This window comes from Falco punctatus (genome assembly GCF_963210335.1).
Source record: "Falco punctatus genome assembly, chromosome: 6".
NCBI lineage: Eukaryota > Metazoa > Chordata > Aves > Falconiformes > Falconidae > Falco > Falco punctatus.
The window spans coordinates 84,796,682-84,812,369 of NC_137585.1; the positions used below are offsets into that span (position 1 = coordinate 84,796,682).

At 39.3% G+C, this 15,688-nt stretch overlaps 1 protein-coding gene across 2 annotated transcripts in view; it reads right to left on the reverse strand.

Moving 5' to 3' along the window:
* ZNF800 (zinc finger protein 800) overlaps positions 1–15,688 on the reverse strand; it is a 54,595-nt gene that overhangs the window by 14,550 nt on the left and 24,357 nt on the right. For both annotated transcript variants that reach the window (XM_080393937.1, XM_080393935.1), the window contains exon 1: positions 1–15,688. This exon is cut by the window's right edge and continues 24,357 nt beyond it. The gene's annotated coding sequence lies outside the window, so the exon portion shown is untranslated.

The window sequence follows — 15,688 nt, forward strand, 5'->3', positions numbered from 1 at the left end:
CTGGGAGAGGACGGCCGGCTTCCCCCCCCCGGACAAAACTTTATTCGCCCCTGTCCCGCCAGAGCGGCGGCCGCTGACCCCGGAGCCGGATGGGCACAGGGGCAGGAAGTGACTGCGGCCCTGGCGGCTGGGAGCCCCGCAGTGCGCAGGCGCCTCGCCCGCCGCTCCCCCGGCCGGGCCGCACAGGTGCCGGGCGGCGGCCGGCGGCGGGGCTGCGGCGGGGCGCGGCGGCGGGCGGCCCGGCCCGGCGCGGCGGGGGACGAGGCGCTGGGGCGGGGGGCGGGGGGTGGCCGCCGCACGGAGGGCTCGGGGGGCGGCGGAAAGCGGCGCCGTCCCCGTCTCCGTGGGGAGGAGGGCTCGCCGCCGGGCTCTGCGCTCGGCGGTGATGTGCAGAGCTGCCCGGAGGGCGCAGCTGCTCGGAGACCAGTGGGAGCGGCCAGCAGCGCCTGAGGTGGCGTTTCTGCCCCGTCTCAGCCCGGTCTGCCCTGTTACAGGTTGGGTTTTTATTAAAAAAAGAAAACACCACACAACCAACCGCCAGTTGGTCTGGTAAATTCACGATGGAAAAGGATAGATCAGCGCTTTCAACAGCTGGAGGATAAACTTTTCTGAGAGAGAATCGTGTGGTGTGTACTCTCAAGCACCGACAAGAGGGTGCGGGTGCGCTGCCGTGGACGGGCGGGCAGCTGTTCTGCTCCGGCTACGTTTCCACTGGGCGTCTGCTTAGTCCTATGCTCTCTTAATGCGCCTCTCTTAGCAGCTTGGGTTGGTGAAAAGGTAATCCTCAGGTTTTGCCAAAGAAAAGCACACGATTAAGTCTTCTTCCACTTAATGAAAAGCTTCTGTTGTGTCAAGGAAAGGTTTTGTAAAGAAACTTAAGGAATAAGCACATCGTTACAGAAAAAATGCTGAGTGACGGTACCAACACAGACCCAATCTGTCAAGCTTTTGCTTGGCATAGCGTCACTTCTTAAATGGAGGTGGAATTCGTGGATTTAGACAATGTTCAAAGCCAATTCTACTGTCCGTGTCAGAGTAAGTTGTCTCGCACTGTGTCTCACATCAGACATGGAGACAGCTGACCAGCTGACCAGCTGACCATCAACTTGAAAGCAATGAAGTCTTCCTTTAAAATACGGACATTGATTTCACTGACATCTTTTTCCAAAGCAACAGGAGGCCATATTCAAACTCCATAAAGTCCCTTTGGGTTTTGGTTAATTAAACTAGAGTCATCTTACATGTCAGAGAACAGTTCAAACAGCCTAGTGCCAAGCAGCATCCTAACTCTGAAGTACAGCAGAAGTCAATTATAACATTCATGTTAGGCAACCCAATGCAAGTCTCTGCATATGTCCTGAGGTGCTCTCATCTTGATGAGCTTAGTCACACCCTGAGCTCTGCCATGTTTTAGACACAGACTGGAAGAGGCTTAAACTCCACCCCGCCATGTAGCTGCATTCAGCCCATGTACAGTGCGCTCTCGTAAAGCTGCGAAGCTCATGGGTAGCAAAGTGCAAGGAACACAGCTGTCAACTCTTTTTCTGCACAATACTCTATGACTGCTTTACTTACCCAAGAATTAACAAACTCAGAGAATTCCCTGCCTCCCAGGAGATGGGGATATCAGGTTCAAAGTAAGATCTTCCATTCTTACTGATGCCGCTGTGCTACAAATGTTGAAATAGCAGAGTAACAGCAGCTGAACTTTGCATCTTGGTCCTTTACTATGAACATTGGCAGCCGTTTTACCAATATAATTTTAATAAGTGATCAAAAAATAAGAGAAATCAACCTGCAAATTATAAAATCAGCACTAGGAATTAAAAAACTTTTGGTTGTATTTCCAGTGACTGAAGAAGTTAATAACTTTTTTGAGTGTCTGAATGCCACCAGCTGGCACAAAAAAAGAAGGAAAAATAGTCACTGTTCGTTACCTGATAAAGTCCCAGCAGAAAGAACTGGAGTAACAGAAGTCTTCTGATTGTTAATGATTTCTTACAATCCCAGCTGTTATTTGTCTTAGTTTCAAAAGGGAGGTATTTTCAGTTTCCAAAAAGTTTCCGAAAATAATTATCCAAAAGTTCACTCCTGCCTCAGAAAAGTCTTGGCAAGGCATGGTGTTTTCAAAGGTGAGCTATCCAATAGTTGTTCCTCCACTTCTTCCTTGAACTTTACTGATAAAATCTAATAAAATTTCTCAAGATCCATCTCATTTAGGGGGACAATGCTTAAAGATTTAAACAGTGATAAAAGGAATCCGGTGCGGATGAACTACTGCATGGAATTGAGTGCTGGAGAGCAAGAATGCCTGCCCAAATCAGTGGCAATGGTGTTCCACAATTCAGCACCCCAGTGAGGCACTTTTTAGCGTGCCATAGTCCTTTGCCGAGGTCCAGCTCACTATAGAATATTTTACTGTAATAGCCATTGCTCAAATACAAATACCTTGATATCAGCTTATAAATGTCATCTCTGAAGTGCAAGGATCAAAGACAAAGGACAAAGCAAAAGCTTATTAGTGCTACTTCTGCCAGTTCTATAACTGTATTAATTCCTGTTCAGCTTCAGAAAAAATCAAGATTTCTTACATATCACATGCACAATTTTAGCTATACGTCAAACCCCATTAAAAATTGCAGAGCAATTTAGGCTGGAGGCCATCTTGCCCAGCTTCCTGCTCAGAGCAGGGCTATCTTCAGAATCAAATCAGGTTGTTCATAGCCTTGCCCTACCAAGTCTTGAAGATCTTGAAAGACTAGAGCTTCCATAACTTCTTGGGGCTTCCTCTATGTTTAGCCACTCTCAATGTAAATTTTTTCTCCTTCTATCTAATCAAAGTTTCTCTTTTTGCACGTTATGGACATTCCTTCTTTTCCTTTTCCTGTTCACCTCTGAAAAAACGTGTAGTTCCACCTTTGTAATAACTACCCCTCTCGGTGAAGCATAGGGATTATATATCCCCTCTCAAAGTTCTCATCTTCAAGGTATAGAAACTGAGTTCCTTCAGCCTCTCCTAATGTCATACGCTCTAGCCCCTGGAATCATCTTGGTTACCTTCTGGATACTCTTCAGCTTCTAAGTATCTCTTGACTACTTGGGAGCCCAAACCGGACACAGTATTTCAGATGTGGCCTCACAAATGTCGAGTAGGGGAGAATAATAATTTCCCTTCACCTGCTGGCTGTACGCTTGTTAACGTAGCATGGTATGTGGTTAGCCTTCCTCACGTCAAAGGTACAGTGCTGACCCTCATTCAGTTGTCCATTGGGACACACAGGCCCCTTTTTGCAGGGCTGTTCTCTCATTAGTTAGTCCTCAGCCTATACCATTGCATAGGATTTTTTTTGTCCTGGATGCAAGACTTTGTCCTTTCAGCCCATTCTTCAGGTTGTTCAAGGTCTCTTCGTACACCAACCCTGTCCTCCAGCACACCAGCCAGGCCCCTGGTTTCACATCATGCACGTGCTGAGCATGCATTCCAACTCATCATCCAGATCACTATGTTAAACAGCATAAGCCCTAATTTGCTTCTTGAGGAACACCACCCATAACTAGCTGCCAGTAAGATTTCAAACTACTAACTGCAATCTTTTTGACCCTGAACAGTCCAGCCAGCTATATGCCTCGTACTCTGCCCACCCAGTTACATTTGGATTAGGTTAGACGGATGCTATGAGTGCTCATGTGGATACCCTAGCTAAAATCAAGGTAAATGCTACTCTGCTTTTCCCTCAGCCACAGAGCCACTCATTCCACCATCAAAGACAATGAGATGGGTTAAGCAAAATTCACCCTTCTGCCTTCCCTCTCTCCAGTGTTAGAAATGCCAATTAAAATAAGGTTAAGTACTATTTATTTTGTTGGGTGGCAGGGGAGGAGTTGGTATTTTTGGAGGATGGCCAGATAGCACCTGAAATCTTATTCTATCTTAAATGCATTTTTATAACTTTTGCATTCCACTCTTAAGGAAGACCAGAAAACATGGGCAGTGTTGCATGCATGTACAAATCTCAGTAACTTAGTTGGCCTTGTAACTTGTTAGTAGGAGGAAGACCCCAATCTGTATATTGTTGTGTTTAACTCATTTTGTAGTTTATATTGTAAACAATTAGTGGTGTGGGCAAGCAAACGCACCCAGACTTTGACCAGTCAGATGGCCAGTAATGTGCAGAGTGTCTCTGGTACTCGTAAAAGTTTCCAGCACAGATCAGGTAGTCCCACCTGACCTAACAGAAGATGCCTTCAGGAGGGTACTTGCAGAGGGGAGTCCTTTCAGCCAGTGACTGGCAATGCTGTGTGAGAACTTTGGATCAAGGTGTCAAAGATCCCAGTAAAGCTCACTTCACAATACACTGCTGCAGTTCTTCATCCAACAGGATAAACTGGAACTAAGATCCAATTTGAATTTCCTTTTGTAAATGAAAAACAAGCCGATGATGTTGCCTGACATTGATAAATGGAACATTCCTCCATTAAATATGAATGATAATTGGAATATATAAATACCTTTTAATAAAACTTATTGAATACAAATGGTTGGGCAAAACCTGAGTAAACTTTCTCTTTGCCCTACTAATCCTAAGAAAAGATTCAATGAAAAGAAAACATTTTTAAAACAATTGAGTTATTCTTCACGCAATTCATAATTAACTTGTGTCCAGTGAGCATGGAAATTCACAGCTAAGCCACATACAGTGTTAAAAAGAGCAGGATGTTCTTCCATATATCAAAGATAAGGATGAAAATCCTTTTGATCCACCTCATGTAAATTCTAGGCATAAAGTACGTTATTAGGGGACAGTTTTTGAGTTTAGCTTTTTTTCTCTGGCTAATGTTCTCAACATAACCAGCAGACTTTGAAACAGCATCTTTATTCATTGCCTTTTAGATGATATGGAACTGGTGAGATGTTTTGAACAGAGACTTCTGTTACAATTTGATTAAATTCTTTTTTAATTGTTTTTCTGTTGTGGTTAATGGCTTTGAGAAATCAAAGATTCAGAACAGTTTCTCTTAGTTACTGTATTGTGTTTTCAAAATGTGTAATGAAGTATTCTAGCAAGGGAGATTTTTTTTGGTAGAGGGTATCGAAACATTTTCTCATACAGTTGTGATAGTAGGTCTAGTGTCCACTGAGAGGTTTTGTTTTACCAAAGGGCTGGTAGTAACACCTGCTGAGATGCCTTGCCATCTGTTTATACATCTAAGGGCTGTAAGATTTGATTAGTAAAACTTTTCCTCATACACTGTGACCACTGACATATTTTTTTTCTGTATTTGCGGTGCATTTTGAATGAAGCACTTGGCTTCGCAGTAGTTTTTCCTAGGAGAAGATAATTCTCAGTTGAAGTGAATTAATGCTGTGATGCTGCACTGAGCAGAGTTCAGTTTTGCAGAGATGAAGGTAAAGTTGCATAAATTGAAGGATCTCACACATAATGTGTGCTAATCAAGCAGTGTTGCAAATCATAAAGTGTTTCACTGCAAATACAGATTTTCCAGCATTCCTTAATGCATCACTCTTAGTTTATCTTACTGATTCGATGTGGCTTCATCCAATGTTCTCACTGAAAGCATCCCGTGATGAGCTGTACATTCATAAACTCCAGAATAAACAAATTTTAGACATAGAAGTCTGAAAGCAATTCAGACTGTTTCAAGCATATTAAGACTCCCTTCTAGAGATTCTGTGTCCATGGTGGCCAGATGGGTAGAACACTTACCAAGAAAGCAGAAGACCTTGATTTCTAAATCCTGAACTACACATTAGAGACCCCTTTTGTTAAGCACAAGGCACAGTTCAATCACGAATGCAAGAGCTGGGGGGCTATAAAGAGATTAACAAAGACAGGCTGATTCTATTGAGAATAAGATTAATTTGGGGAAGGGGAAAAACAATACTGAGTTCTGGTTGCAATTCCTAATGCTGTTTATTTATTTATACCCAATGATGCTTAAATGGGAAATAAATAAACAAGTCTTTAGGCACAGACACTTTCAGATAAAAGTGGGATCGCTCAGACAACTCTTGTTTTTGTCTTGGGCCAGTCACTGTGAAAAAGTACATTAAAATACAAATGTAATGATGTGAACTAGTTCTCCTCATGCTGTTTCATAACCCAGTACAACTTGGTTACAATATTCACAGTTTTAAACTGTGTTTATTTGGATGCCTCATGTTTTTGGTGGAATCTTAAATTCAGTTATATTTGCATCAAATCTACATTTGCACATAGTTGCAATGTTTACACTATCCTTATGCCTTAGCCTTGATAGTATGTTACGGAAAATCCCCTGGCTAGAATAATTCTGAATCTTAGTATGTATGCCAGTCTAACAAGCAGCTGCATCTTCATGCTCTGTTCCCCAATTAACACAAAGCTTCATTACACTTTTGGGATAAAAATAAACTGCTATGTGTATTATCTTACCCATAATTCATTTATTTATGAAGTTAGTAAAACTCACAGTTAATTAGACTTCTCATGAGGTCTAATTCCCTTCTGTGCTTTCTGGTGCACTACTACAAAGTTTAGCAAAGGGAACAATTTTCAATGCATCTCTCCCGTAGGAGATCCTTGTCATCATTTGATCACAGATCCAGCCAGTTTGTTTTTTTTTCCTTTATACTTCAGCTTTGATTCTTGGTTGCACAGTGACAGAGCTTCATATGGAGGAGGAAAAATCTTCTGCCCTAGAAGTATTTAGCTTGTGATTACAGCACTTCTGTGGAAAGCATGAGCTGGTGGTTCAATCTCAAGCAAAGTTCCACGGGGACTGGAATCCAGGTTGCCCATTTCAGTGCTGCACCTTCTTCTGACAGTGGTTTCTGGCAGATCAATTATATAGCATATAGAGTAAATGGGTTTTTTTTAAAAAAAATCTATGTAGCTAGGAACAACTGAGAAGAAAAGCTTTGGCAAACTGCAGGTGACAAGGAGCAACCATTGTAATGCACCAAGAAGACATTCTGAATGGTCAGATTAGTAGGGTCAGCAACCCTCTCTTACAAGGAGTAAGGAAAAAAAAGTCTTAACTCTATTGAAGACATAGCTTGGGTTGCTGGAGTGGGACTTGGGCACTTGTGTCATTGAGAACTTGACCTCAGCTAGCCAAGAAGTTCCCGTATTCTCATCTCCTCATGGATCACTAACAAGTACAGCATGATTTCCAACTTTAAAATAATTTGTCTTGCATACATTTCTTAAGAAAAGCATCATTCTGTGTAAATATTCTCCCCTTCTTACTTTTTGTTCCCTTGTAGTTTACTGTACCTGCCTAACTGGGTGAAGAAAAGTGTGCTCCTCACAGTACAGATAGTTTATTTAACAAAACAATTACTCTAATTAAATATATTAGGAAAAATGAAGGCTTGCTTATTGAATTATATAATGAATTTGCATCTTCTTACCCCATTCGGTTTTCATCCAGTCCAGTGGTTTTTTTCCCCTGTACAGTCTTCCTGTAGAATGAACATAAAATTAATTAATTCATGTTCTCATCCCTGATTAATCTGATTAATAAAAAATACAAACAGATATGCAACACAATGAGATGCATGCTTTTAGAAATTATTTAATTGAGGCACATATATTTTAAGGGTTGAATTATACTTATGATGTACACTAGGAAATGGAGGAGAATGTATATGGATAAGCGATTTGAGGCCAAATGCAGACCTAGTCTAGCATGCTGATTCACAGGGTGAATACGTTCCGTACCATGTAGGGTATGGAACAGCTATTCCTCTTTTTGAAGCTAGTGAAGTTTTAAATCAATATAAAGCATTGCCTGCTGTCTCTTTCTTCTGCAGGTGATGGCAAAGGATGTAGAGACTGTTGAAGACAGAAGAGAGAGCAAAGGGAATTGAAGATGGAAGGATTCCTAATCCATTCAGTGAAAAAGATAAAGGAGCATACTCCTAAACTTATCTCAAAATGTGGTGGCGAGGGGAAACTACTGGAGAAAACTAGGCAAGGGCATATGTTTCCCTGTATGCATATGTGTGTTCACGTATATATATACATGCCGTTGTATGGATATAGCGTGGGAAGGGATGGGAAGCAGTAGAGTGTGGGAGGTAGTTTAGAGAAATATGAGAGTGAGAGAAATATATCTGGGAGGAGTCTCAGAGGAAGAAAGTGAGAATGAGAGACATTCACGAGAAGAGGGGAGAATGAATTGGAAAAGCTGTAGGAAAGATTTAGAATTAAAGGATGTGATAAAGTGCAATAGTTTAAAAATAGTGCAGGCAAGACCAATAGTAAGAAGTATAACAGAAAAGGGGAGGAAGAAGTAGGAAGTCAAGAAAGGAAGATCAAGCAGTAGAATTCATTAAGCCGTTTCCTGTGGTTTTATGACCTGTAATGAGATTATCCTGTTGTCTGACCATTTTCTTAGTAATTGTAGTGAAAGCAAACAGAAAGTATAAACACAAACATCCAGGCCCTGGCTCTAATCAGAGCAACAGTGCTTAGCAAATCCAGAAATAGTAAAATTATTTCTATTCAAAAAGGAAGCAACTATTTTCATAAGCTTATTTATATATGCGTATGTGTTTGTAAGTCAAGTCCTATATTGCAGGACAATAGAAGGCTTTTAAGTTTTGCTTGAGAAATTCTGTTTTCATTAGCAAATTTGCAAGATATTACTCAACACCAAGGAACACATGCAAGTACTTCAAGATGTCTGAGGACAGACCATGAAAATCAAAGAAATAAGAAAGCTGAATTTCAGAAATAATACTATCAAAAGTCCTAAGAACAAGAAGTTGTAGGATTGCAATATATAAATCAGCTAGATACAACTAACCCAATAAGCATAAAAATACTGTTTCGTATAAAGGACCACAAATGATAAATCACATGATGAACTGAAAGAAAAATGAAATGCTGCATAGCCTAATGAACACTAGTGATACATAGCTGATAAGCTGGTTTACATATGTCTAAGAGAAATAAAATCCATGTAAATGAACTGAGGTGCAGCTCAGCCCTCGGTGTGAGACTGATTGGGTTTCCGTGCTCTGCCTGGCTCCCCTCAGCTTGTGGGAATGTTGCAACACTCTGACCTTGAGCACTCTGTTAAAACTGGTTGAAATTTCAAGTGGGTTTCAAAGCTATTGCAAGATTCAGACTGACAGAATGTGCAACAGAGTAAATCTTGCTTCCTTGGGAGGTGAGGCTAAAACTGTAGAAAAGCAAAATGAGATGAGAGTTTTATTCAGATAGACAGTTGATTGCCACTACATTAAAGCTAAATGCAGTTTGCATTTGCACTGCAAATTAGATTTGCTTCTTGGATAGCAGTACATGGCATGTCCAAGTCAAACTAGGAGTCCAAAATAAAGGGCACGTTCATTAAAATAAAGTCAATGACAATAAACTAAAGGTACAAATTGGGGCGTACAAAGCACAACATAGGTCTGGACAAAAAGTGTGCAACAAATCTGACAGAAAATATTGACACAAGGCTGTTCCTATTTCAGTGTTCAAGATCCATGAATGCATAAAAAAGATACGCACTAAAAAAAAAAACAGGAATCAGAAGATTAAGAAGTATTCAGCAATAAAAGAAGTGAGCAGTTACATCGGTAACAACATATTTCAGCAGCTTCTGTTCAAGCTGGAATTAGACAGCAATGACAAATAGTCTCAAGAATCAAACCTCAAACACAGAATGAAGTCTTATAATGAGCATGACTGCTCTGCTCTGATGCTGACCTACTGGGTCTCTCTCACATTTTACCAGTACCTGTGTGAATGAAATTTATGCTAGTTAAATTTAACTGAAGTGAGATTGGCAGAGGATGTTTTGTCATGAAGGACTGCACCATGACTGTTGCTCAAACTGTTCTTATTCCACAACTTTTACTATTTTTGTTTATTATTGTATTAAAGAAAATGTTGGTGTGCAAAAAGGCTTTTTTTTTTTTTTCCATTCATCAGCTTGGCACACTTTTCTGATACTTCCTCGAAAATAACTTAGGACATAATATTTAATTGGCCATTCAAAATACATTGTCCAAGAACGGTGCCAGCTGCCTCTCAGGTGAATTAATTCTGTCATTTGCTTCACTTACAATACTTCTCCTTGAACTACTCCACAGTTAATAATCGTTTTGTATTAAGCAGTATAGATATGAGAGAAGAGTTCTGAAACCCAGGTGAATTTGATCTTATCGCTACTCTGGTGAACATGTGTCTCCCAGTTTTTACTGTCATGTAGAGTATGTAAACTGGGTCCCAGACAGCTAGTGAATTCAGTTAGTTATCTGCAAAGGAATAAGCTATAGGCCATAGAGGATTGTAGTAGCCCTGGGCTATTACATAGCAGAAGAATAGTTGGATTCCGTTAATCCAGTACTGATGTTAACTCATCCCATGTTATAAGGTATAAGCATTGGGAGAGGGTAAACACACTATTTCTCTTTAAAGAAGAGGAAAAAGACAAGCCAAGGATTTAACAAACCTGTCAGTTTTTCTTCAGTCCCCCCAGATGCTGAAGCAAGTAATGGAAGACATTATTCTTAAGCATTTAGAAGATAAAGGAGATATGTAAAAGTCAACATGTACCTGCCAAGTACAAATCACAAGTCATCTTACTTTCCTTAATAGCTAATAGGCCTTGAGAAAAATGAGAAGTGGAATCTAGCAGGATTTCAGGAATACTTTTGATGTTTTCTTATGTGGGATTCTCATTCATAAGCAAGCTAATGTGAGTAGAGAACCACAGGCAAAGACAATTTATCAGTGGTTTACTGTCAAACTAGAAAATTATATTAAGACTCTCTCCTGGTCCAATACCATTAAATGTGTTCATTCATAATTCAGTGTGTTTGTCAAATTTGTAGATGATTTCAAGCTGAAGGATCTTGCAAGCACACAGAAGGCCAGCATGTAAATTAAAAATTATTTTGACGAATTCAAAGAGTAGTCTACAAAAAGAAGATATTTTTCACATCTGTAAATGTGAAATTCTGCTCTCATATAAGGATAGACATGTGGATGGCACACAAGCATTAAAAATTTTAAAAATCATACAAGGGAATAAGGTAAAGATGCTACCAGAGTGTGTGTGTACATGAATCTCTGTGAATTATATTCCTAAATAGAAATAAAATATTAGAGCTACAGTTTATCAGATTACCAAAACAGTAACAGTTACCAAAAACTGCTGAAGAAATTAGTGAAGTAGAAAATTATTATAATGAGAGATTTCAATTATTTGCTGTCCTGTGATAAAGATCCCCAGCAATCAGGAAGCAGGTGTGAATAACCTATCTTGAGATGGTAAAGGTTATGGACAAAATGAGATGAGACTTCTTTAACGCTAACATTCAAATTTTGAGAAGAAAAGGAAAATCTGAAAGTTTGCTTTGGTCTGAAGACTCCATGAAAACATCATATTACATAGCCCAAGAGTCAATGAATACCCTCAGTTAGGAAGATATCAAAAGCATTTAAATGTAGAACAACACTAGTGTGATTAAACTGCAAAGGAAGATACTAAAATACAGAAATAACTTCAAAAAAATGTAGTCATGTCCAAAAGAGGGAAAAACAACAGAAGGAGAAGCTCTATGAGGTTAAATGTAAAATCCCAGATAAGTTCAAAAACACTTTTGAGGAAGCCCTAGATAAATGTTCAAAGACATTTGAACCACGTCAGAAAGCAGCAGCTCACCAGACTGTCAGTGGAATTGATCAATGATCACAAGCAGCACTCAGCAAAGATAAACTATATCAGAAAAAGCTAAATTAATTCTTCGCATCAGTTTTCACTGAAGAGGTCAGGGCAGTTCTTAACACCATTCTTCATGAGTGATGAGTCTGAGGAACTGTCTCAATTCAAACTAATAATAAAAGAGGTTTTAGAACAAACCAATAACATTAACCATACTAAATTACAAGGACAAGATGTAATCATCCCAGAGCTGTTAAGAAATTCAAACATGAAATCACTGAGCAGTGATACTGTAGTACATAACCTGTGGTTTCAATCAGCCTTTTAGGGCCAGAAGTCCGGACACTGACAAATGTGACACCAAGTTTAAAACAGGCTCCAAGAGAAATCCTGGGTACTACTGTCCCTGAAATGTGATTTATATTTTCCATCAGTTTTCTCTCTACATAATTAAATGCTATTTTAGTAAGTACATGGATAAATATAACATATTGACAAAGAGTCAGCGGAACTTCTGTTGGGGAGTCATGCCTTGCCAGTCTGTTAGAGACCTCTGAAGGAAATAATAAGATAAATGTCATCTGAATTATATGTTTTTCATAGATATTCTCGTCAAAGGTACTTAAATAAGTTATGTCATACATAAGATTTAAAAATAAGAATAATGTTAAATAATCAGATTTTACAATGAGAAGGAACTACCAGTGGAGACCCCTTCAGAATCTGAGGTAGAATCTTTGGTGTGTAAATCAGCCATAACCATATGGAAAAGGTGTGAATTGTGAAAGGATAGAATTTTGAGGTGATGAAGTATTATGCGTGCTAGAGAAACATAAAACTGCCTGAAAAGGAATCCACAGGGATCTCAAAATACTGAAGAACCTTTCACTAAAAACAACCAAATTAAATCATGACAAGTATAATAGCATTGCATATGAGGTAAAAATACCCTAATTATAAATATGTAACAGCTATCTCAAACTATGGTGTCTTTTCTTCTTCAGAAAGAGGTCTGGAACCACTGCAGATGGAAAAAAACCAAACCCAAACATTAAAGAGAATGTTAGAAATTACTAGGAACAGAGAGAACTAAACAGAAAATCCCATTGTGTCACTGTGTCAACTGATCTTGATCCTCCTTTCAAGTGCTTGCTACAGTTATGATTATATGTTTTCAAAAGAGGTGTTACAGAATTTTGAAAAATACTATAGAGTCAGACACTGAGATGAACAACAGCTTCTGTACAAGGGAGGAGAAAAAGGACCACAACTTTCCATGTTTGGAGAAGAGATGATAGAGAGGGATATTATACAGGCCTATAAAATTGTAAATAGTTTAATAAGATAAACAGGGAGTGCTTGTTAATTATTTCTAACCTCACAAAATCTGTCAGATCCTCAAAAAATTATCAAGGAGCAAGTTAAACATTAATATATCTTAATATAATACCTAACTAAATTGCAGCCTCATTGCCACCAAATGCTTTGGAAACTAAAAGTACAAATAAGTTCCAAAAGTGATGGATAAATGGATGTGCAAAAGTCCATTTGTAGCTGTAAAACATCATGGCCTTCAGTGCAGAGAGCTCTTAGGCTGAGAAAGTAAAGTAGAGGTAGGATCACTGTTAGGCTCTTTTTGGAATTTTTGCATACTGACTTCAGTTGTGAACACGGTCTGGGTTGTGCTGCCTTTCAGTCAAGTATGAAAGGCCACAAGTTCTTATGAAATGCTTATGATTTTCTAGACAGAAGTTCTGCAGAAAAGCTTCCTGGGGATATAGTGGATGATGAGCAGAGCAGGAGTCAGAAATGTCATACTGCTCCAGAAAATGAAAAGCATCAAATGGTGAAGTATAAACTTGAATTAATATTTCTCTTCAGCTCAACTCTAGTTAGCTGGAAAAATGGCCAGGTTATGGCATTGTGTTTCAAGAAAAATGATCCAGAAGAAATCTGTATGAATAATGCCTAAAGAACGTGACCTATAAGAAACATCGAAAGTATTACAGATCTTGAATTTGGACTGAAAACTTCCGATATATAAGTGTAGCATCAAGGAAGGAAGAAAAATTGTTTACTAGGTCATAAGAAGAAAGACTAAAATGTAGAAAACTTACAATGTTGTGAAGAAGGTTTAGGCTGGACCTCAGGAAGGATTTTTTAACAGCAAGATCCCAAGCACTGGTGCCGGTTGCCTGGGGAACTGTAGAATCTCTATCATCCTAGGGGTTTAAGACATCTTTTAGACCTAGATCTTCACAGTTTAAGTGCAGATCATCCTAATTTAACAGAGGTTAGTGGGCTACATATGTGTTCAATATCCATTAGAGCCCTATCTTTTTTTTTGACATTTGAGGAGTGGCTTGTCTGAAATGTGTGCAATAAATTCATACTATTTTGACTGCATGCTGGCATGCAGCTATTCATGCTGTCTTTGTGTATGTTTATTTTCTTTCTCACTCCATCTCTAATCATCGCTAATTTTATTTACACGCTCAGCAACTGCTCCTCACAGTCAAATTCCTCTCCATTGGCTTGCCACTAACTGCTTAGTCTTATTCCTTCTGTTTTGTCACATTCCCCAGCTCATTTTTCAAACAGCCAGTGGTGATTTGTTCTTATTTTTGTAAGGACAATTTCAAATTTCTTTTTACTTACTTATTTTTAAAAACACAATATATAACCATTCAGCATGTTATACCAAGATCAGTACCATCCCATTATTCCATATATTCTCTCAGAAAATGCTTATTCCCTTCATAAAAAACTCAGGCCAAGTCACTGCTTGGAGGCAAAGTACTTTTTGCTTTAAATTTAGTGCAAGCTGTTAGCAGCGTTTATACATTAAGGTTTTCCTTGCAGGATGAGGCAAGGAGCAAAGCTGACAAAGATTTAAACATGCTTTTGTATCCCTGGCACTAGCAGCTGCCAGCTGTAGTTGTGCCGCAGTGGATCCATGCCTCCAGACTGGAAGAGCAGAGCCTGAGCTCCCTATGGCATGGCACCTCTGCCATGCCATGTTCTTCTCTGCCTAGGGAAGCTCAGCCTACGCAGGCAGCGCCTGAGCAGGCACTGAGCTGCTGAACAGGCACCGGCTTTCTTCCTCCAGAAAGCTCTGAAGCCTGGCCTGTGTCCACGCTTAGCTAAATGCATACTTACAAACAGGATACCAAATGAGTATCGAGGTCACAGCGGGCTAGTGTCAATGATGTGCTGTGTGGCTAAATCTGCTGACTGGAACAGGTAGGAGTTTTTGTAGATTCTGGGACACAAGAGCAGAGCACACAGATCAGCACACTCCAGGCAAGTGTACTTCCTATTACTTATACTAGCAAAAGTAATAGTAGAAAAGTCCAGTTGTAGAGGCAAGCCACATAATGCATCTAAGGAGGAAGTGGGTTTCCTGCCTGCCTTCACAGCAAAAAACCTGAGATAACTTTTTCAGAATCTTCACTATCAGCTAAGAACTGTGTGTGCAAGACCCTTAAAGGTGATCAGTTTTCCAAAGGTATTTATCCCTGCTTTCTGAAAATCTAGCCCTGAAAGAAAAGAAAGAAAAAGAAAAAGAGAAAGAAAAAGAGAAAGAAAAAGAAAAAGAAAAAGAAAAAGAAAAAGAAAAAGAAAAAGAAAAAGAGAAAGAAAAAGAGAAAGAAAAAGAAAAAGAAAGAGAAAGAGAAAGAAAGAAAAAGAGAAAGAAAGAAAAAGAAAAAGAGAAAGAGAAAGAGAAAGAAAAAGAAAAAGAAAAAGAGAAAGAGAAAGAGAAAGAGAAAAAAAAAAGAAAAAGAGAAAGAAAAAGAGAAAGAAAGGAAAAGAAAAAGGAAAAGGAGGAAGCATCCAAAATCATCCATCTTTATGACAGTCTTGACAATCTTGATTATTATTCAAAGGAACAGGTATCCATTAGAGTTATCTGCAGAATCAAGATCTGAATAGGCAATGTCATTTTTACAAACTGTCATTTAAATCAGCAAGGTTATGTTTTTGTGCAGGGCTACATGGT